General features: G+C 38.0%; 1 protein-coding gene across 4 annotated transcripts in view; it reads right to left on the bottom strand.

The window, feature by feature from the left end:
- SGCG (sarcoglycan gamma) overlaps positions 1-22,323 on the bottom strand; it is a 126,919-nt gene extending 104,596 nt beyond the window's left edge. For 2 of the 4 annotated variants that reach the window (XM_061992683.1, XM_061992707.1), the window contains exon 1: positions 22,172-22,301. The gene's annotated coding sequence lies outside the window, so the exon portion shown is untranslated. Of the gene's footprint in view, positions 1-21,784; positions 21,893-22,171 lie in introns of those variants that run through there. The other 2 variants (XM_061992699.1, XM_061992692.1) reach the window with 2 other exon arrangements.
- Between the last annotated feature and the right edge of the window lie 1,873 nt (positions 22,324-24,196).

Below are 24,196 nucleotides of genomic sequence, written 5' to 3'. Positions count from 1 at the left end.
GTGTTTTACACACATTTATTATTAAGAAATCCACATAAAAGAAAATATGTTGGACTTTATATATATATTTTTTAAATGGCATATTAAGAAAGTAAATATTTCAAGGAAAGACAGATGCATAATCTCATTTCTATGCCTAGCAAACAGTAAAATTTACATCCCTCTTTAAAAAATATAACTACTTTAAACTCATAAACTCAGAAAGGGCTCTTATCTCAAATACCTCAAATCCTTTCTTTACCATAATATTCTTGCTTAGTTGCGTTTTTGGAACTCCTTGTAATTATAGTTTTCAAAACAAAAGGTGTATTTATCCTAATCACAAAAGACTGAAGTCTTTCCTTGCAATGTCCACAGGAGAAATACTCTAAACACTGCCCCATTAGCATTGTATGAAACAGAACATACTTGCTGCCATTTTTGTACCACTGCTATCTTCAATCAGTTCCTTTCAGATGCAGAGGCATATGAAGAAAAGACTTTTCTATTTAATGTATGTATAAATTAGAGGCCATTTATCTTAAATTGGAATTGTGCAAAAAGACTGATTTAAGATTTCAAAGTAAAAACATCTAGCCAGATTCCAAGACAAAATTATACAATCATTTGATTTACCTGGTACTTTTCACAGCTGCTTCATCTTCATAATACATACTTCACAAACTTAAGAATTTATCTCACTTTTTACTTCTCAGGGTACAACAACAAAATCAACGTCAAAAAGACACATCTAAAACTTTCAGATGCATCAAAGAATAGAAATTAGAGCAATGCTACAGACTGACAGAATGCAAAGAAACTTTTATTTTAGCATCCAATTTTCTGAGAATTAAAGAACAAGTATCAAAGTGGTAGCACCATTAAAATGAAGGTTGAAAACTGTCAACTTTTGATAGGAAGATTATTTTTTAAGTGTTAGAAACTAGTGAGATATTCCTAAGTCAAATGAGAGCAAATTATCATCTAAAATGTTTGAATTTATATGGGATGGGCATACACTAAAATATAAAGAGAAAAGCCTTTTAAAAGAGGCAGCTTACAGTTTACAGAAAGGCAGAAGAGACTATTTACACCAAAGTCAATTCTCCCTAGAATTGAAAGAGCTTCTATTGCAATTAGAATTATTAGTGTAAAAGAACATGTTACTTTCATTCAGGAATACTTAATCTACCCATTTAATGAGCCAATGCAAGGAATTCTGCAATGTACTTTGGCAGTACATTGGTGATTTAGGCATTCACCATTCTTTTAGTGTGGATGACCTGCGTGGCTTTAGACTCTGTAGACAAAAGGCTACAACTATCCAAACATCTAGATTATGCAATACAACTTGCTTTCAAGCAAAAACAAAGAACAAACAAAAGAGAAACACAGCTTCCTGCGACTTCAGGGTAGTTCTACTGAAAATCAAAGCACTCTCAGTTATTACTGAGAAATCTTGATAGAGAAAAATTGAAGGAAAGAAGGAAACTATAAAGAGATATATCATAATGCAAACCAGTCTCTCTGAGATACTGTATGGTTTTATAAAGGAAATATATCAGGTAGTTAAAACTGCAGACTCTTAATTTGTTGGCTGTGTCTTTTAACAAATCTTTCCTGTCTTTCAGTGGATATTTTTTCTCTTAAGAAGCTTTCTACCTCCTGTTCAGAATTTTCTTTTACATTTGATGAAAGAAATATTATTCACATCTATATTTCTTTGAAATGGAAAGCTTTATTCACATTCACACTGTGTGCAAGTTTCCTGTGTGTTTGCTTCTGCATACAGATGCAAGTGAAGCAGCATTTTCTCTGGATACCTTCTGCACCAGCAGAAATATGCATCACCTCAACTTATGCCATGAAAAAAAAGGCAGTGATTGTTACTATATTCTCAATTCCTTCTAACCCTACGTCTCCCACTAGAAGGAATTCTGAAGGACAGGTAAAGGCAAGCTAGTGAACATGCATTTAAGAAATGCATACATCTAGGGGAACTTTTTCCATTTCTTTTTATTTTAGGTACTTTCTAGACGTACATTCACAATGTAAGCAAGCTCACAAAGCTCTGCCATATGCAGTGAGTGGAAGTTAATTTTGAAGTGGAAGTTGAAGAACCCTCTAAGGGGATCTGTTCTGCCAAACAAATGCAAAATCAGTCCTGCACGTTTTTACAATAACAATCTTGTTATTAAAAATGTGAATGGAAGTAACAATTGCCCTTCTACAAATATCTTTTTTTTTAACAATTCCACTGACTCAAACTGACAACCTTGGGAAACTTTTAACCATTTGGACAGTCTCTGAACAAAGATGGTGAAATCTTTTTGATTTCCTAGTAATAGAAATTGGAAGAGTCAAGAAATACTATCCTCCTTTTTTTAGTAAAACCCAAATAATACTGTATAAGGAACTCTTCTTCCATCTCATCTGACTAAAAAAGGTCAACACATTAAACCCACAAAAAACTAAATCCCACGAGGTTTTAGGGAGAAAATAGAAAAATTAACATCCTGATTCCAACTGTATCCTGGAATTCCAATGCAGCTTTGGAACTCTGAAAGGATTCTGAGAAAATCTTGGCCAGGAAAAACTACTGAATGCAAAGGATGCAGCACAACAGAGCTTGCATATCTCTAACTCATCCTGACACAGATAATTGTTGCTAAAACAGAAACTTGTGACACCTAGAAATTTTAAGTGTTCTCATTAGGGCAGAATTATTGTTAGTTTGCCTCGAACCCAAATGTGCATTAAAACTACTATAAAGTGTAAAGTGAGTGAACTGCAAATACTGTACTAAGACACTGCAATCAAAACCAGTATCCAGGTATTTTCTAAAACTGTGATGACACAACCAGATACAATGAATAAATATTTTACGTAAATATGTGAGCAGCATGACTGTCAAAGGGACAAATGAAGACACATGCAGATGCAGTAGGCCCTCATATAACAACAAATTGCCAAATAATAAAATAAGCTCAAAATATTTGCAAGATAGATGATTGCAACTAGGCAGTACATCCTGTCAAATGCACAAGAAAAACAACTGAAAAGACGAAAGTAAGTTAAGTAATATCAGGGGATGGTAAGACACCCTTTCCTCCTCTTTGGTGGGGAAAAAGGATAAAAAGAATGAAGATACAGAAGAAAAAATGTGTGCTGATGATAAATGAGTGTATTTCTTTTGCCTGGGATAGAGTTAATTTTCTTCATAGCAGCTCATAAAATGCTATGTTTTTGGATTTGACACCAAAACAGTGGTTTGGTCTGTGTTTCAGCTTGTGCTGATCAGTGTCATGTCCTTCTGTGCTTCTCACCTTGCCTTGTCATTGAGTAGGGTGCGAGTGCAGAAAAACTGGGAGAGAACACAGCCAGGACAGCTGACTCCAATTGACTGAAGAGATATTCCGTACTATATGATGTTGTGTTCAAAAAAACAGCTTGGGGAAAGAAGCAGGAAAGGAAAGGGGCTTTTGGAGTTATGGTATTTGTCTTCCCAAGCAACCATAAGACATGATGAAGCCTTGGTTTTCTCAACATAACTAAACCCATCAACCAAAGAGAAGGGAATGAATCCCTTATTTTGCTTTGCTTGTATGCACAGCTTTTGCTTTACTGTTAAACTTGTCTTCATCTCAACTCATAAATTTTCCCACTTTCACCCTTCTGACTCTCTTCCTCATCCCACGGGGGAGAGAGAGCAAGCAGCTGTGTGGTGCCTAGCTGCCCACCAAGGAAAAACAGTAGGTCGTGGATGTGACAGTCACTCAGGACATGGTTTTCATTTTAGAAAGCACAGCATTATCCCTCTGTCCTGTATACGCTCCGCCTTGTGGCTAGTAGCATTGCTCTTCTGACAGATATCAGGGTAGTTTAGTCCCCCATGAGCAACAGGTTGTGTAATCAAGTGGCTTCCTCCAGCTGTTTAAACTATGTAGAAATATAAAATAATACTCATATATCTTTCTAGATAGTGTAATTATTTGTCTGGTCTTTGGATTGCAGGAGTACGTTACTTTACATCACTACTTGTCTACTATACTACCATTGGTAATTCTGAATAGTTGGAAAGTATTTTATATCCACAGATATCGACATACATAAAATTGTAGCAATGTCCAGAACTTCAATACAAGAGTATCCAAGTTAGAAGAATAGAAGGACAAGATGGAAAGGCATATAAGCTGTCTGAAACCACTTTTCTATGCTCTGGTAACTTCCGCAGAGCCAGTCACCTCTCCAGGCATGACCTAGTCTAGGGAATGATAAGTTCACACTGTTGGAACAACTGGCCTTTTAGGGCACTGTGTAGAAGGACTCTTCTGTTAAGCCAAGAAGAATGTTGCTCTACTGCTGATCTCAAGGGCCTAATCTATTTTCCATAAGGCATCTAGAACAGCACAACTTTTTGATTTACCCAAGGTAGACACAAAAAATCAAATAGCTGTTAGACTGGTGCCTACCATGCAGCAAACACAAACCAATTCTTTCCTTCTCTGTTCTTTCTTCACCTGCTGAGTTTCAAGAAAAAAGAAAACCACCCAAAACTGACTTCTGCTATCACTCTCAGATCACAGATGGTCATTTACCACCAGCTGGCATGCAGTCCTAATCAAAGCAATGTCCAAGTTATCTTATTTATAGATGTGATTTGCTACAGCCTAGACGTTCACATAAAAAAAACTCTGCAGCATTTCTTCTTTCACTGCATGTACTTCAAGACGACAAGACCGGGAAACAGAATTCAGTTACTCAGGACTACAATGTTTTATTTCATTGCCTCCATCGATTTTGATCACATTTCAGACCATGGCCCACTAGAATACAATCTCTATATGCCAGTCCATCTAGCAGAAAGATACATGAAAAGTAAATTTACACTGAACTACAGTTCAACTTCCAGAGGCTGGTAGAAAATTTACTGACTAAAGAAGGATTTTTTTGACCAAAATCAAGGCCCAGGACAAGGTGGAAGAAAAGGAGTGGCCTGACTTCCTTCACTGTTTTCCTAAGAACTTCCTGGAGTATGGAACTCATGAAAACATCTCACAGTATCATATTATTTCAGAGCAAAGAACAATAGGCACATAAAATGCAATGATGCATCTAGATAGTATATATGCTAAGAATTTGGCCAGATTGTAAAAGGAAGATGGAAAAATTCCTGGAAGATAAATTCATCCAAAATTCCCATACAAAGGCATGACATCCAGCTCTGATAATTCTTGAAATATATATTGCTAGAATGCAGGAGAATATTCTGGGGAATATCACTAAAAGCTTGAAAAAAGACTACTGGGCAAGACAGAGCTGTGGTGTTTCCAAAATTTATCATAAATGCAGCACTGGAGATACTAGCATCCCACACACCTCCCAAAGTCCTGTTTTATGTTAAACTGAACAACGGTATAATTCACAGTTACCCAGAAGAATTTGAGACTGAGGTGTCGTCACTATCCTGGCTTCAGTTATTAAGGAATAGCTATTACTTTTAGCAGGGTACAGGGTATGAGTAACACCCATTACAATGTGGACTACCATTCTGAGACTGATAAAGACAACATCTCAGGAATGGCAAAGAATGCTAACCTGTCTATGCTAGAAGGTATTTAAGTCATGAAACAAACTCCTACACATACAATGTACATTCAGTGATAGAACCAGTTGTGGAATCCACAAGTCTTCCCTGGCAGTCCACAAATCTCTGTAGGGAACTAGGCACTGCAATTGGCACAGTTACAAACATTATGTAGAGAAAGACTGTGATTCTGTATAAGTTGGTGTATCTGCTTGACCTGTTGAAACGGAGTCCCATGAACATAGGGTGCATGGTCAAGAGCAAGCATGTGACAAGATGACAGCAGGGATTTGTCTGGTATCTCAAACGGCTTAGCGTGTAGGACAGTCTTTTCTTAGTCGTGAATGTTCTTTGTACATAGTTCCGTATTCATCCAGTCTTTTTGTGTCTTCTGCTTTTTAACAAAACTAGCCGTGAAGGAAGGGACTAGATGGGTTGTGGAGTCTCCTTCTCTGGGGACACTCAAAACCTACCAGACGAGTTCCTGTGTGACCTACTCTAGGTGGTCATGCTCTGACAGGGGGGTTGGAATGGATGATCTTTCAAAGTCCATTCCAACCCTTAAGATTCTGTGACTCTGTGAAAGCCACATAAACAGTTCCCAAGCTTGCTTGTTTTCAATGCAGATAATTTGTGGTTATATTTTCTACAATAGATTATGAAAAGACTCATATATGACTCAGGCTGAAGTAATTTCTCAGGTACAAGCTAGGGGACAGCACACTCCAAAGAAAAGTATCATCACTCTATTCAACAGGGACAGGTGCTCACAAAATGGAAGAGCAGGTGTCAGATGTCCTACGCTTCAAGACCCAATCTTGATCTCATCTCAACCAGGCAATCTAATTCCATTTTCTCAACCAACAATCTGTGCAGGAAGGGCTGACTCTTGATGAAAGCAAACAGACAAAGGGAATCACTCTTGTCAAGGCAGCTGTTTCCTCCAAACTTTGCAATACAACGATCACAGGTGCCAAATTAAAACATTTAATGTTAGGTCATGCTGCTATATCCCATAAAACAGCACAACCCTAAATAAATACTCTGGGATCACAGCTTCAGTGGGAGACAGTTACAGCAATATCATATCTAGGCAATTACTGCAAACCATGGTGAGGCATTCAAGATGTATGCAGTTCAAGAACAAAGAAACTTCTGCTATGAAAGTCCAAAGTGTTCTGAAATAGCTGCTACACCACGGTACACTCCTGCTTATATGCAGCAGGGATGCAACCGCTCTCTCCAAAGAGTCTTGGGTTTGAGCAGAATGGACATAAGCTAGTCTCAACTAATCATCTCAAGGAACAGGTGTAGTCAGTGGAAATATTTCTCTCTGAATTCTTTTTGTGATTATACTACAATGTTATGCTCTCTGTTACTTATTCTCTTATTCTCTGTTACATATTACTCTGTTACATGTAAGTGTTTTATTCTTTGCTGCACAATGATTGCCAGATAGGTTGTGGAGTCTCCTCTAGAGACATTCAAAATCCACCTGGACGAGTTCCTGTGTGACCTACTCTAGGTGGTCCTGCTCTGGCAAGGGGGTTGGACTAGATCTTTCAAGGTCCCTTCCAGTCCTTAATATTCCATGATTCTGTGATTCAGCACGAACAAACTGGCTTGAGAGTGAACTCATCTAATATTAACCTAGAGTCTGGCTGTTAGGGCAGATGAAGTACCAATAACTAGTAACTTTCTGAATTTGTTTTACCACTTCCCTTTCTCTAGCCTATGATCGAAAAGGTGGATAGCTCATCAACTATACCCTTTTCCTAGTTATATTACATAAAATTCAGTACTCTCCAGTGCAAAATAACTCATCTGCTTCTGTTCCGGAGAAAGAATTTTTGAGTTCTAAAATTTATAGCCACTGCATTATATATGACTATTTTACATTAATCGTATGTGCATTACATACCAAGCCATAAATTATTTTAAAGACCTGTTGAACCATGAACAGTAAGTCATATTTAGCATAGGCAAATGCTTCACAGAATACTCTCAATAAGATACACCCTCAAGAAAAGGAATACCTTGCTAGTCATTGTGAAAAGGCAAGCCCTCATTAGAAGACTATATTTGGGTTTGTATATTTTTTGTTTGCATACAAAAAGTTCAGTATTACACACAATATTTCCCTTCTTACAATCTAAGAAGAATTAGGTTATATTTAGCTTGGTTTTACTTAGCTTGCAGCAGGTAAATTGCAATTTTTTACAGTACTCATACTTAAATCTTTTAAGAAACATAGCCCATAAATACAACTTGTTAACATAAAAATCCTGAAAACAGTATGACAAAACTCATCAATATAAAGAAGTTGATGTTCATTTGGTTGTGAGTTGTAATTTTACAGGATTACAGCTTGGTATGGGCTGTCCTTGTAAAGATCACATATTCCCCTCTCAGAAGGACAACTCCCATAGCATTTAACCCGTCCTTGACATCTCCTAATGTTGATTATGTCCACTATTACCAGCATATGTATCCTCTACCAAACATTTCTCACAATACTTTAAACAGTTGCAGTATATTTTAAGACTATCAATAGTCCAAAGAGTATTTACAATTAAATAAGATTTTGTTATAAGACTGTGACTTTCAGTGAACTCAACACCAGATTTTGTCCTTTGACCTGTGCAACATATGCGAGAGATTCACTTTTACAATTTTGTGTGAAGGATGCTCAGTAGCAGTGCATGAGTATAATTCACTTGATACTTAGCTTTCTCTCAGCTATCCTTTCCAAAGGACTTTCAGTGTCAGGTTGCAGGATGAACTAACTGTAGACAAGAGGCAGCCAATCCACTTCTGCTGTTTGGGACAGAAACCAAGGAACAAGCACTGCACTGGACAGGCAGATGGTGGCACATTTTCAGTGGGCCAATCTTCAAAGGACCAAAGACCTCACTTCCATTGTTGGAAATACAATCTCAGGCCAAAGAAGAGGCCATAAGTCTTCAGAAAAAGATAGTGGCTGGAACTAGACTGCCATCACAGAACAATCCACAGCCTTTTGTCTCTACTGCTGCACAGAGATTTCTAAGAAGAGTTCAGGGGTAGGGCTATCAATTGCCTTTGGTGGCAGCAGCTCCCTCCAAACTAGCTGAAGACTACATTAAATATGGAGTAAGTCTAATATTTCTGGAGTGGTGTTTGTTTTATTTTGTTTTTAAATTACTCTAACATTTCATTTTCAGCTTTGCAGCAATGTAAGAGAAAAGGTCTGAGAAGTTTCCAAAATGCTGTCCCCTTGGCCACTGTGACCTTGTTTGTTACTTATAAAGGAAAACAAAGATATGGCATTTTTGTTCAGTTGAAATATATAAATTGCCTAGGATTGCTTTTGATTAGTAATTACATGCAAGGTCAAGCTGCTTTGACACTATGCAGTTTTGATAAGATCCTTCCTCACGGTTAAGCTACAAAAACACTTTGACCTTAATGTTAGTATCAACTCAGGTTCGATCTAAATGTGAAAAAGTGATGTGTGCAGTCAGGAAATATGACATACCAAGACCTATCAGCAAGTCTAGCTGAGATGTAAACATCAAAATTTTAGAAGTATGTTTTTATATATATTTAAAAATATTTTTTGAGATACGCACACAACAAAATGGGGTCTGTTCCTTCAAGGTTCTTCTGAGGTAATATTTATTATATTACAGGATGTCATTCTGCCATATCTTGCTAAAGGTAAACAAAATACTAGGAAAGATTTGTGATAAGACACAACAGCTTTTATTCCAGTTAAAAAGATGTTCAGTCTGTCATCCAGTCGATGAATCAAGCCTGTGAATTCTCATTATTATTTCAGCATGACTGGTCATAAAAAGAAAGGGTTGGAAAAATTAAAAAAAAGATAATTGGATTCTTACAGGACTGCAATATACTCTGACACTTCTAAGTAACACTGTACCTTCTGCGAGTGAACTAAGGGTTACATGCCATGGGAAGTGTCTCCTGTCAATAAGAAGTCATGAAATTTATCCACTTGGAAAGCTGGGCTCTATTTAATCTGTTATTTACAGAAGTTAGAACATTACGATTTTATTATAAAGTTAGACACATAATCAGAGTACAAAATGCATTTTTCTATGCATTCTCTGTATTTACATCAAATCTACATTAGATTTGCTATTCAAATGTAAGGGAAATATTCTGAGAGACACGAGGTACTCCTAAAAGCATGAAATGGTGGTGTGTCTTACTATGCATTTCCTTCTATAGACCAAAGTGAACCATTCAAGAATCACGTCTTTAATTATATTTGTTAAATTCTGGGAAGAAGCACTAGTGAGTGTTCTCTTGCCTGTAAAACACTTCTGTAATGGAAAAAGTCCAAAGATCTCTTAATGGTACAGACCATCATTCAGTAATGATGATGGAGAAGAGTCATACAAAATTTAGAACTATCAAACCCATTGAAACAAACCTCAGGGTTTCTCATCAGCTATGATGGGAAAGACTGTATTAATTTCCTAACTAACTATAATATAGACTCTTCAGTAAGTCAAAGCTTAAGACAAATCATATAGCAAAATGTTTTACCACTATCTTACTTATCTATGATGACCTTCTCAAACTGCTTAATGAGGAATCTTCCTCTAGGTTAAGTAAAACTTTGTCTGCATTTTCTCCATTGTTATTGGAGCTCACTATGGAATTTTGGTATGAAATGAGACCAGACAGCTTTTCACCAGGCTTTCAAAATTCAATTGGCTTATGCTCAGGCAATGACTAGAAAGAAAAAAAGCTATCTATACTACAGAGAAGTTATAGGATTCCTTTAGAAGAGGTAAAAGACAGGGGAACAATATGCAAAACAGACCAAGAAATGGGAAGAGGGAAGCCAACAAAAGGAACTGAGAAAGAATGGAGAAAATGGAAACAATCTGCAGCAGTAAAGCCCACTGGCAAAGAACAACTACAGGTAATGAATTAGGACAAGGGAGAGGGAAATAGGCAGAAATACAAAAAAAACCCAAAAAAAAAAGGAATATGAAACAACTAGGTGGAAGGTGTGCTCCCCTCCAAAATCAGCAACTCAGCTGAAAATTCTCAGATCTTTAAGGGCTTTTAGAATAGTTGAGTGCTGGTAAATCCATTGAAAATTATGTGTCAATGGCTTAGTAATAACATACAGAGCTGAGAGGACAATCTGCTAATGCCACCAGCATCTCTCATTTACTCAAGTGATATGGGGATGTGTTGCATAGGTGTGGAATGGTTAGCGGAAATAATTTAGAAATCAAACTTATATTAAAGATATAGCATTGTTCACACTCTAAGAAAAAGGTCCAAGAGAAGAGTGCAGTTGGTATGTTAAGAATCTAATACACAGCAGTTCCCTGCAAAATACCACTGAGGGTGGAGCAGGGTAGAGACTCAGTGGCCAGGCTCTGTGATGATATACAGGAATGAGATGGTCCTCTAGAACTCATAAGCAGCACATTTAGTACCCTGAGCCAACAGTCTGTCAAATCTTCACAAAATGCTATCCTCTGTGTGAACTTTGCTCATTATAACATCATTAGAATACCAAAACCTCCATCCTGAAGGCTACCCGCCTCCAAGGTACGACCACTCCTCCTTGAGTCTGCATCCTGAATTTTTGTAAACTGTACCTTTAAATGTGAGGCAAGAAAACTTTACACCAATCATAATAAAAGTATTTATGACTAGAGTTACTCAAACTCCATCTTGAAGGTAGAAAAGAAGTATAAAAATGGCTAAAGAAAGGGGGGATATTGGGGTAAGACACCATCGTGAACAAGTCAATGGAAATTGACTCCTGGGATCAGTTGATGGGCTGAGCCTTTCTTCCTCCTCCCTTGGGACGCCTTGGGTAAGACTTGGACTAAGTGCTTCTTTGGGAAACTTAGAAATCTCTCTAGAGAGTTACCATTTAACATTTATAGTCAGACTGTATTGTCTATAACTTTGCACACTGTATCATTCATATATATATATATATATATAGATATATATAGATAGATAGATAGATATATATATATATAGCATGTCCTTTTTTGCAGACAGTCACTATCCCCAACAATCCATAAGAATCTGTATATCTGTGGTAACAGTTCATAGAAAGTGAATGCAACTGGACCAATAGCAGCAAATTGGGCATCACTCAGAATTTAAACCCAGCTGCACCTAACCTCCTACCTCGGTGAGGAGAGTTAGAACATAAGAGAGTTTTTTTCCTGCCAAAGCACTCTGTCCTTTCAATGTGACCAACAGGTTTGGATGATGAGTGATGATAACTCACACAAGGAAACAATATGGATAATAACATTTATAGTTTTTATTAATCAGTTTTTAAATCATCCATAAAAGAAGACATAAAAATAACAGAGATGTCGTGAAGGCAATGACCGTCATTTCAGCACTTCATAAGCAAAAGCTATTGAAATCTTTTATCACTGAACACAGAGTGATAGCAGTACCTCATCAGAAAAGAGTCCAATATTTCATTGGAGTAGATGGAAGGCTCTTGCTACTACTCATTACTGGAAGCTTAGGGAAATTTCTACTTTCCTTAAGAACCAAAAGGGTTTGGAACGTGATCTTGTTCATTTACATGATTTTATAATGAGTAGAAACAATTACCAAAAATTCAACAAAACTTAGCAAAATTTAATAGTACTACTTAAAAACGGAAAACTATACAAATTGTGCACTGTGCTGTGTGTATGTTACATTGGCAGCACGGTAACAGCAATTTCCACAATAGTTACTGAAACCTGAACACCTCCATTTACCTCTACGCAGATTGCTATCCCTAACTCCTAATATGATTCTCTCCAATGATATATAGGCTACTCTATGATCCCTAATTATTACTGTCCACTTAGTAGAGATATAAAGACATTCCTTCCATGTTAGGAATGTCTTTAAGGAGACTTATTTCACTTACCATAAGAGTATACCATTTCCCAGAACTCTTATCAGAAAATTATGATTTTAATACCCAGTCTGAGTAGGTAAATGAAACTGCTCTAAGTATCTTTCAGACATTCTTACATATCAGCATTGTGTTCTTCCTATTATCAACACATAGTTTCAGTTTAAGATTCTCATTTGTTCCTGTCAACTGATTCTAGAGAGTAATGATATAGTGCAAGATGGTTTTACAAGAAAATGAGATAATCTTTTCTTTCCATTCAAATCACCCCATTTCCTTAATCTTCTGTGACTATTGAAGATACCACCAGCTGTCCCTATTCCTCATGCAGTACCAATTGCTTTCTTGTGACAAAAGCCTGGAGCATCTCAGCTTTATCTCATGATTTTTTTTCTCATTAAAGAGCTTGATTGTGAAAAAGTGTAATTCATGTACTTAATCCTAAATGAGTTTACATCTAAACTAACAGGAGGAAAAAGACATGTCAGCCTTTCCTTTACCATAACGTCTGCATTAATAAGCTATTCAAAAGGATGAACAGAAAAATTGAATCCATTTTCCAAAGTTATTCAGAGAAAGCCATGGCAATTTCTCAAAATATTATCAGGACCAGGCAACTTCTCTGTGATGTGTTGCAGCTGATTGCATAGGAAGCTTGTTACTACAGCCAACTTCAGTCAGTCGACTTGTTGTCAGGTATGCATTTTCTCCTTTTTTTCATGACTGAAGATAATAAAAATATCCTCACTACTAGTTTTAGGTAACGTGCTGCTTTCATATAGTAATTGTCTTCAGAGAATATTGTAGAATTTAAGAAATGAATTTAAGAAAGTAATTGTAGATTTAAGAAATGAATGGTTATCTATTGCTAATGTATATATTTTTTTTCCATATACAAACATTTTATATTTTTAGCACTCACATTTTTATGTACCTCAAAAAGTCAACCTGGTAATTTTAAATTAATAGAATCAACTGGGGCAGCATAGTTATCAAATATTTTTCCAGAACCTGAGGGTCTTTACAAAGTGAAAACACTTTGAACCATTTCCTTTATTATTGATAATTCCTAGACAACTCAAGATTACAAATGTAGGAGATTACAGGTAGAAAAAAGCGGAAGAGAGGCCAATATATGGAATATATTTGTGTTTATAGACATAAATACCTTTTTATAATGCAAGTCCCCAAAAATCATGTTTCTTATTTACAGTAATGATTTCTTATTCACGCAACTAAAGTAAAAATCCGTATTTTGCTTTTGAAAATGGGTTGTTTCCCACTAGGTTGAAATTGGATTCAAAATTCCTTCAGAGTAAGTTAACAATTCACAGGAAGAATCTTGTTTGTACACACAGTTGTACTGGTTTAGAGATACCTTGATATTTGAAATAAAGTTTCAGTGGTAGCTTTATCCCTATGAAAAGTCTGCATATGGTAGATGCATTAAAAATATCTGTAGTTTCCTTAAACCCTGTAAATAACATTAGCTCAGTTGTTGCAACTCATAAGTGAGAAGCAGAAAAAACACATAGCAGCTCAACCTGCCAAGACAAATTCAGGTTCCAAGGAGTAGTCTTGTACTGACTACTAAATCTGTACTATCTTAGAACTTTGTGGCCAGTAAGAACATATTTGCCATGAAAAACTAACAAATTGTAGACATAGCTCTGAGGTGAGATTGCAGAAAATTCATCCAAAATTGTATTCCTCTAGCTCTGTTAGGTATTCCAAAACCTCATGGAGCTAAACTGAAATGAAAATGGGATTTTCTGTGTAGCCATTAGAAGTATTTTAGTGTAGCCACTTCTATTGTTAATTAGGATTTTCTGCACACTATGCAAGAAGACTGAGTCCATGCTTATCACTTAAACAGTGTGGTACTGATGGTAAAGAGACTGACCCTAAGTCAGATATTACACCTAAAGATGACAGTACAATCAATGTGGATGATGGATAGATGAGAAGCAGATTTCACAGATGGCCTCAACTCTTGAATATTTGCATGAGGAGCTGATTTCTGGATAGGCATGGACCTTGAAGTAAGCCTGCCAGCCAAGAGTGGATGCAGCAAATGTCTGTTGGAAACATGGGCTGGAAAAATGAGAAAAAAATTCTGCACTTGTTTACCAGCTTGATGACAGAACTAAGAAAACAAATGAATCAGCACACATGTCCAAAAATTATTATCTGGCGATACAAAGTCTTCAATCAGTTTTGCATTCATCACCAATAAAAAAAAGTCTGGCATGCTCAAAGATATATGTGCAGGTGCCAAGTGTGAAAGCAACCTGAGACAAGAATTTACTGGCACTGTTTGGCACACTTGCCTTTTGCTTTTTTTATTATTATTATTTTTGGAATGGGGGACTGAATGGATCTGCTATTAGCATATTTTTGGACTCAGCTGAGCAAACAACAATAGATGCTGGGTTTGGGTTACCAGCTGAACTGTCTGCAAGTTCACCTAGCATTCAGACATGAAAAAATAATCCCAATCCCGAATACTCATCCAAAAACTGACATAATTTACATGTGTTTACAACATATTCCAAAGAATTTGGGAAGTGTAGTGTAAGAGACAGTGTATAATGACTGTGACATATCCAAGAAAAAGTGTGAGATACATCACATCTCTTAGATAGATTACAAAAAAGAAAAATCAGTCTCAAAACTGAGACCAGTTCAGCGATCATTAGGTTTAACTAGAAGATAGTAGAGATACATAGCATCATACTTAAGAAGAGGGAGGTACAAAAGGAAGGTACCTTTTATTTTAAGTCTCAGATTTAAGATTAACTTTTTCTTATGGGAGTAATAAAGCAATGACAGTGAACATTTTCTCATCATCTATACATACTTCCTTTACTGCTCAAAGGCTAATGTTTCAAAAAATGCAATCTATTCCTATTCTCATGAAAAGAGTCTCTAAGAAGGCATTAGAAAGGCAGATGCAAGCTGCACAAAGAGTAGAATCATATATATATCATAATTATACCGTATTAAGAACCCCCATAACCCATGTTGATGGGTTACTGAAGACACTTCAGAAGTAGTATAATGACTTCCTCTAAAAGGCAGATCTGACGAGACCACTATTTTGCTCTCAGACATCAGTCAAATTTGCTGTTAAGAAGATAACATACATTTTAAAAAAAAGGTCTTTTTCCCATAAAAGTATATATTTTCCTTGAAGCACTGTTATTTTAGTTGGGAAGAAGTGGAGGGGGAGTTCACTGCTGGTCTGAGTAAAGTTGACTTTGCCTTTCTTTTGAAAAGTTAGAATTCAAGAGTTCAGTAGCCTCCAGTTTGCTATAATCCTGAACATGCAACACTTGATATTAACATGAAATCAATGATGCACTTTAAAATGCAGTATCTTTAACTGTAGTAACTTTAACTTTTCTATAGCAGCTAGCAACAGGACAAGGGGTAATGGGATGAAGCTGGAACACAGAAAGTTCCACTTAAATATAAGAAAAAACTATTTCACTGTGAGGGTGAGGGAGCCCTAGCACAGGCTGCCCAGAGGGGTTGTGGAGTCGCCTTCCTTGGAGGTCTGAGGGTCCCATAGTATTCAAAAACAGATGACTGAGGGCAAGGGCTAAAGCTAAAATCCCTTGGGATGTCACTAAGCATCTACTGAGAATGAAAGTTACCTATCTAGGTAATAATAATGCTGTTTTAGTAGCAACTACCATGATTAATTTGCTATTATTGAGCTAAAGCTATCACTTCTAATCTTCAAGTAATTTATGAATCCATTAAACAGCATACGTCCAAGTACCTCTCATCCCAAAATCTCTGTCTCACCCAGGGTAAATAATAACCATTTATTCCATTGTTACTTCCTAGCTTTCTAAGTAACTTTGAAAGAGTCTCCTCTGCTACAACTCAGCTCTTTCTTTTCGGCAACAAATATTTTAATAACTTTGAGGAAATTAATTGATAATTCTCTTGCATGTGTTCTTTATTTCTGTCAGGAGATAAGCCACAAAAAACCCACCTCTTACAACACTATTCCAGAACTGTTTATGCTGTATCATACATCAAGAAACAGGTAGATATCCTGATGCTTTTGACAAACAGACAAAGAATACACATAAGTGGCCTCTTATTGCTAACAACAGAGGCCTCAATCACATCTGGTACACATCTCTTCCTTTAAATTTTAAAGCAGTTCTTTAAAAGTATAAATTCATTGTAGATATGTGGAGGTGCAGGAAAACAGCAATGAAAATTGCAAAAACCCCATTATTTGTAGAATAAAAACTTCAGAATAGCTGGTGACAATGTAAGGCAGAAAGTGAGCTTCAAAAAACCAGCAAATGATTCATAAATATGTATGAGGTAATTCTGCTCTGTCACTTAAAAGTGGAATCTCCCTTAAAGCATGTATTTTCCACTTTAAAATATATCATTTATTAAAATCATTAACTGGTCTTGAAAGGAGAATCTTCCCTCCTCTACAGAATGTCAGAATTGCTCATCATAACTCTTCAACTGCTTAGGAAACTGGATGTAGAAGATAAAACACCATGCCGTGCTAAAACTGGACATATATATCTTTATGATTGCAATGATAAAGTTAGTTGTTACAAACATCATATGATTCATTTGTTTTGCACCACTTTTCCAGGTAAGAACAGAAATGTTATTTCTCATCTTTCTTTCCCTAAAGTAAGACTTTACTGTAAATAGTTTTCTGAAAACAGAACCTTTTTTCTAAAGAACAGAAGTCTTCAGAATCCAGCAGCAGCTCAAATAATGAGGAGGAGGTGGCGGGTCATCTCTGCACTTCCACAATAGCTGTTCCCATATTCTTTTTAAGACTGCTCATGACCTTTCTCAAACGATTTTGAAGACTTTATGTTCGACAGTGGAGTGAGAAACTCCAGGAAAAAAAATATTTAATTACCCATATCTTTCTATTTGGATTCTCTTTTCTTGGTGTTTCATTCAAATCCTTGCAGAATTTTAAATCGACATCAGGAACAGATATGAGTACTTTTTATTTATGTGTACGTGAACCTCTGTGATAAATATATATAAAAAATACCGATGTCTTCAGATCTCCTAGCAAAAATCTTCACATAAAACTTCATAGCCTGAAAAAGTGTGCTGGCTAAAGAAATCAAGCCAGGGAAACAGTATCATGCCATGACTTTTCACGTTACATTTTTTTTCCACAAATAATGTCACAAAGTAGTTTACAATTCCTCCTTAACAAAGAAACTTTATTTTGGGAAAACTGCCAGACAGTTATGTAAAGAATATACTTGTTTCTGAAATCAAGTAAATTGCTGGGTTTAGTATAAAGAAATATATATGCTATTTTGTCACTTTTAAATTAATGCATGTTTTTGTTTTTCACACGTACTGTTTCTTGAATTTTGAAACTTTGTCTTCACAACTCCTATTCTAAAAGCTATCTGCTTTCTACAACACAAAGAAACATGGTTTTACCAGTAATTTTGCATGATAATAAAGATCAATGGTGTTCACTATACAAAATTAAAATTCCACAGATCAACTCTTAGAAAAAAAAACAAAACAAAACCAGAGGCTGTCTCCCCAGGTTCATAACAACTTGATGTTATGAAGTTTTAACAACTGTTTATAATAAATGTTCATCTTCAGAAGTAGTGAATGCTTAACGTATAACCACAAATAAACAACTTATCTGGGTATTTTTGTATAATTTGCACACGTTGCAGTTTCAAAAAGCAATTCTCCAATTTCAGAAGCTGATACATGTTATGTGGTTTAAAGCAACAGCAATATTGACAAATATATTAATTTGGAAGATCATGGTGAGCCTCTTTGCTGATTTAAAAAAAAAAAAACAACCAAACCCAACCTGGATGTTTAGCATCACTCTATTAATTCTAAACATCCACATTTAGCAGAAACTAGGTAAATGTAACATACAATTTAATATAATGACAATTTGTGAAGAGACTGTAGATTGCTAATATGCAGCTCTAACAATCAAGTCCTTTAACACTGTTTGTAGTTTTGTTCTAATGTTTTCATAAACATGGTCATTGAAGGTAAAACGTTTGTACTTTTGAAATTACCTAAAACATTGTAGTTAATCAAATAGCCCAGCAATTTGATATATTTCCCATTATTTGCAGACTAAAGTCACTTACTATGAATAACTCTCAGAAACTAAAAAGTAAAACCAGCACTTAGATTATCTTAGTAAGTTTGTGGACAGTAATTTAATTATAAAAGGTACAAATGATATGATTGAAAGGTACATTTAATACTATGTATTAAAAACAATTTCTAAACTAGAAGCTTCAGGAGCACTTTCATTTCTTCAAAGCTGTGAGGTTTTGTTACAAAACTTTTAAACAGAAATAAATACTACTCTTGCTTTGGGATTTATAATAGTGGACAATAATACCCCTATTTATACACTCATATAGCACCTATGGACTGAAACTCATTTAATTGTTTTTATTTTAAAAATAGGTTACAGTATCATATTTAGAGAATTGTTATTACCAATTCATTGACAAACTGGAAGACTTTCTTAAGAGGAGTTCCTCCAGTCTATCCTGACAGTTAATATTTGTCACTTTATTCATAACTTAAATGGCAGAGTACACTTGTTAAATCTGAGTGTGACATTAGCCCAATGAGAGCTAGAAGTCCTTGTATACAGGAATAAAATTCAGAATAAACACGATAAACTGAAGGCAATGCAAGAGGGCAAATAGTTTAGCTAAGAATAACCAACTGAGAAAATACTGGATAAGGACAAATAATATGTAGCTTAGTCTTTAAAGCAGTTATTTTGGTGGCTAGAGATATCAAGAGCTAAAAGTGATCAGCAATAGCACTTTTTTTCTTTTTTTTTTTTCTTTTTTGCATAAAAGAATGGAAATATTGAGTGGAAACATAAGAGAAGACAAGGAAAGACACCCAGAATAAACATGCAAAGTGAGAGCTCGCTCTGCTCATTCTGCAGGGATACTTCTTGTTTGTGGCCAGCAGAAGGAATCCTTTCCCAAAAGATAGCACTCACTTTCTGCAGATTTATAGCATGTACTCCTCAGTGTCTAGGCATTGAGCTTGTAACCAAGATGGAATTTTCTTTATTCAGTGTTCTATTTTGCAACAGTCTCTTGCTTCTGCAGAAATACTACACTCAGTTATTAGTTTCACCATGATTTTACCTAGTCCCACCATACAAGAAAGGTTTAACAATGAATTAACATATTTTCTATCATAGTTCAAGAGAAGTCTTCAAGAGAAAGCTTTGAAGTATAGCAGTACTACTACATCACTACTGTCGACACACTGTTCCATTTAACCTTCTGTCTTCTGCCAGGAGCTCAGCTTTTGGTAGTCATAGATACATACAATTTAGACATGTTATCAGAACAGAAAGCTTATTAGCAAATGAAGTATTGTGCTTCAGAAAAAAAGTAAATTTAGTAAAAAGCATTTCATACTCCACCTCTGTGTAGCTTAAGCACTGCTACATCAACATTACTTTTGTGAGTTTGAGATAATATGTAGAAAATTAACTCAAGTACCTGTTTACAGAACTGAGCACTAAATCCACAGGCATCCAAATAATAAACCTGTAATTAAAATCTTAAGTTAGGCCCTACATCACTACATTAATTTCTTCTTACCTCTTAGTTACATCCTATCAGCCATTTTGCAAGCAATATATTAATAAAAAATGTGTTGAAAGTTTAGTCAATGATAGTTTTGAATGACACCTTCTTTTAATGCACTGCACATGCTCACTCCTGTGCAAATCAAGTTTTAACTGTCATGCTGTCAAAAAAAATGATAATTCCCTCGTCATACCTATCTTTCTGAGGAAGTAAGAACTACAGAACATTTTACAATAGAAAATTGTTTCATGTGTTTAATAAAATCTGCCACTTGCCTGAAAGCCCTGAGAGATGTTACATTTGAAGCTGACAATGAGGAAAAAAAAACCCCACCCCAACCAAAGAACAAAATATACAAAAGTGGGAAGCATATCAAGTTTTATACATGTCTATACTCCTCTTTCCTCAGCCTTCTCTCTGCTTAATGCAATATAAAAATCCATTAATAAAAACTGAGCATTCATAAAGCAGTCACAAAGCTGCATCGGGTCATTAACTGTGATAGCCCTTCTTAGGGAACATCATTACTATTATTAAGAAAAGTCCCAATCTGAAAATCACCTTAAGTATAATGTAGGCACTACCTACAGTAACAGATGTACGCTGCTCAATCTGGTCTGCTTTAGAATGCAGACTTTTGAATTTGTTATAGTATTAAAAAAACAAAAATCCACAATCCCAAACCAAAAAGCTATACATACTTTTTCTGACCAAATGAATTTAAGCACATTGCATTTAAGATTTTCCTTTGGCTTTTGCAACAGACATTGTGGGATTATCTTGGTACTTGAAAATTTGCAAGTAAACCAGAACTGCTGCTGGCAATTCTTTAGGTCTATCTCCACTTTAACCATGGGAGTTAGTGCAGAACATTCTCTATAACAAAGACCTCACCTTACTCCTAAAAGCAGTTTGCAATGAACACTTATTTGCTCAGGCTGGTAAGGAAGGAGGCTGTTGAAGGCATAGATTTGTTTCTTTGTTTTCCTTTGAGGCTCTTCAATGTTGTTTTTTTTACTTTTTTAGCAAAGGTACCTAGAAGCTCTGTGGAACACTCTGTTCACTTTTTACTACTTAAATGATTTTAGAAGAAGTGAGAAAAAAAAATGTTTGACATACAGTTCTTTTATATAAACTATAAACAAAGAGGGAAGAAAACAGTTGTGAAATATTTAAAGTGAGACTTAATCTCCAATACTGTTAATGATAATCCCTGTATTTTATTAAAAGTTTATACTTAATCCACAATTGTTCCGTTAAAAAACCCACCCTTTTTGAAAGTGTGTTTCAAAAAGAACGGCAGTGCATTTACAGTTATGTCATGCAACACAAAACACATACTGAAATCTCAGGTGTACTGTTACACATTTCTTTCAGGTAATATCTTGTTGCTTGTTTTCTTTCCCTAAGCATATCTAAGCGGACACAGGTAGCCAGGTTTCACAGAAGACTAAAATGTGGCTATTGAAGATGCCGACACATTATCTCTACGGTTACTTAATCCTACCTCTCGGTAACAAATAGCCACTAAGCACACAAGAATGAAACAAGTTCAGCCAACTGCTGTTAGCAGCGCCCACCGTCCCTCGGCAGCAGCGCGCTGCACGTCCCAGCGACAGGCTGTACCCGCTCCCCACGCACACCCCGCCCCACGCTCACCTCCCGCTTCTCTCTGCCCCTCACCGCCGCGGGAAACTTTCTGCCGGCCGCAGCGCCGCGGCTGCCAGCGCTGCCGAGCTGCGGGCGCCCAGCCGAGGGGATCCCGGCACAAACGCCACGCTTTAAACACCTTCCCCGCCTCACACCCAGCACGAAAAGCTCAGGGACCGTAACGAGGTTTTGGTGTAAGAAGCGTGTCTTGCCGAATAAACCGATGTGCAACCCTACACCGAGGACCGCCTCCTCGCCTTTCTCCTCTGGCCCTCGGCAAGCGGTGGGAGGATAACTTTTCAGATGACACTTGGCCTCCCTCTCCCGGCACTCGAGGCGGGCCGAGATGGGGGAGAAGCAAGCACGGCCAAGGGGGAAAGCGTGCGGGGCGGTTACCTGAAGCCCCCGACCGGCTGCTGGCCAGGGCAGAGTTCCCACGGTCCCCTTCATGCCCAAGGGGCTGGCGAACCCACCCTGAGGCACAAGGCTTCATCCAGCTCCCTCCCCGCAGGCAGCAGCACCACCTCCCCCCGTCCTGATGGGGCGGCAGCCCCGGCACTGGGCGGGCGCCGCTCTCGCAGCCTCGGCGGCGCGGCGGGGCGGGACAGGGGGAGGGAGGAGCAGAGGCCGAGCAGGGGGCGGGAAACGAGCCACGCCATCCCCCTTTCCTCCCCACGGCGCTGCACAAGTATGCTGCGGGTCAGTGGAAGCCCACTCCGCGCCCGCCAGGCCGCCAGGAGGGAGATGGGCGCCCAGCCCCAGGAGCCGCGTGGCGGTGCGTGAGGGGGCGCGCGCCCCGCCGCAGCTCCCGCCCTCTGCCCGGCAGCAGGCGCCAGGCGAGGCCGCACCGCCGGCCTCTCCGTGGCGCTGCAGGGCGCGACCCCGTGCGGTACAGGGGCTCTCGCCGGCCCCCGTCACCACACCGCTCCCTCACCACGGCGCAGCCTCGTCTGCCGCACGCGGCAGGTCCCTGGGGCCGGCGGTCGCTGGAGGGCAGGGCAGGGCAGGGCAGCGCAGGGCAGGGCAGGGCAGCGCAGCGAGCGGCCGCGATACCTCTGGAGGGCGCATCTTGCGCTGGGGCCAAGGGATGCGCGGGCGCACCTGGCCCCGCCCCCGCCGCGCCTCACCCGGGCCAGAGGCTGGGTGATGGTGGCAGGACCGGTCACGGTCGGGGTCGGGGTCGGGTCTGGGAGGTACAGGCTTGAGTGCTGTGCTTCTGGAAGTCTCTGAGATGCGTGGCAGGAGCCCAGACGAGACAAGGGGTTAGGAGGACCCAGAAGGAGCTGGATACTGGAGGAGGCTGTAGAAATGTGAGATTAGGAAGTTTGAGATAAGAAAAGGAGATTTGGGAGAGTAAGAGAGAAAATGCGCATGACAAAGAAGAAGAATGACTTGGAGATAGGGAAGATAAAGGGTAAATATGTGAGGTTTTCTGACAAATTTTACAAGGGTGTTGAGAAAGGCAGATAGAGGGGAATACCAATGGAATAACTGAAAAAGCAGTAGGAAAAGGTTGTCAGGGAACAAAGGAGAAAATGTGTTTTGTAAATAGGTCAAGGCAGGATTTTAGAAGATGAAGAGAATGATGAGATAAGGGGTTTGGGAACTCAGAATTTGATGGAGTTGATAGGAAATGTGTGTGAAACCAAGATGATGAGTATGGAGAAGAAGATTGGCTGCCTTATGGAGGATAGAAAGTAAGCCATTGAGGAAGGGATTTTAATTCAGAAGGGATTTTAATTTGAGGAGCTACATATGAGTGATAGCTTTGGAAAAGTAGGAAATAAGGGAAGTACTGCGGGGGTTTTTGGATGAGAAGGGAATTGCAAAACAAAAGAACAAATCACAGGTTGAAAGAGGTAGCAAATCCAAGCAGAGCACATGGAAGTATTTGATTGAGAGAAGTGAGAGTATTGGTTTTATACAGAATAGAGATTACACCATCAATTAACTTTTTCTATAAGAGTTGTGCATTGTATCTTGCCATTTCCTGGCAAATCATCCTATCCTAGATGAGTGGTGGAGAGTTATATTTCAGCTGTCCAAACTGAGCTCATTTTTACAAGGAGCATAGCAAAGTGGAGAAGTAGTAAAAGCAATATTGCTTACAGACCTGGTGTCATTCTAGCACTTGGAGAACTAAATTGAGTTTTAACTTCTAGCCAACCCAATCAGAAACACATGCAGGCATGGAGATGCATTGGTTTGAATGTTTGCTGATGGGAAGTTCATGCTGCTGAACTGAACAGCAGTTGCTGATGACAGGCCATGAATGGCTGCTGTCCCTCAAGTGGAAAATGACTGAGATAGGAGATAGAATACACAAAACTGGAGCAGGAATTACTGTTTACATTGAAGTGAGTCGTTGAAATATTTACTGCAGAAATGAGAGAAGGAAATGCTGAATGTCAAAGTCATCTC

This window comes from Colius striatus, chromosome 1, assembly GCF_028858725.1.
Source record: "Colius striatus isolate bColStr4 chromosome 1, bColStr4.1.hap1, whole genome shotgun sequence".
NCBI classification, from domain to species: Eukaryota; Metazoa; Chordata; class Aves; order Coliiformes; family Coliidae; genus Colius; species Colius striatus.
The sequence above is the reverse complement of the archived record's forward strand: the minus strand, read 5'-3'. Positions and strand labels throughout refer to the sequence as shown.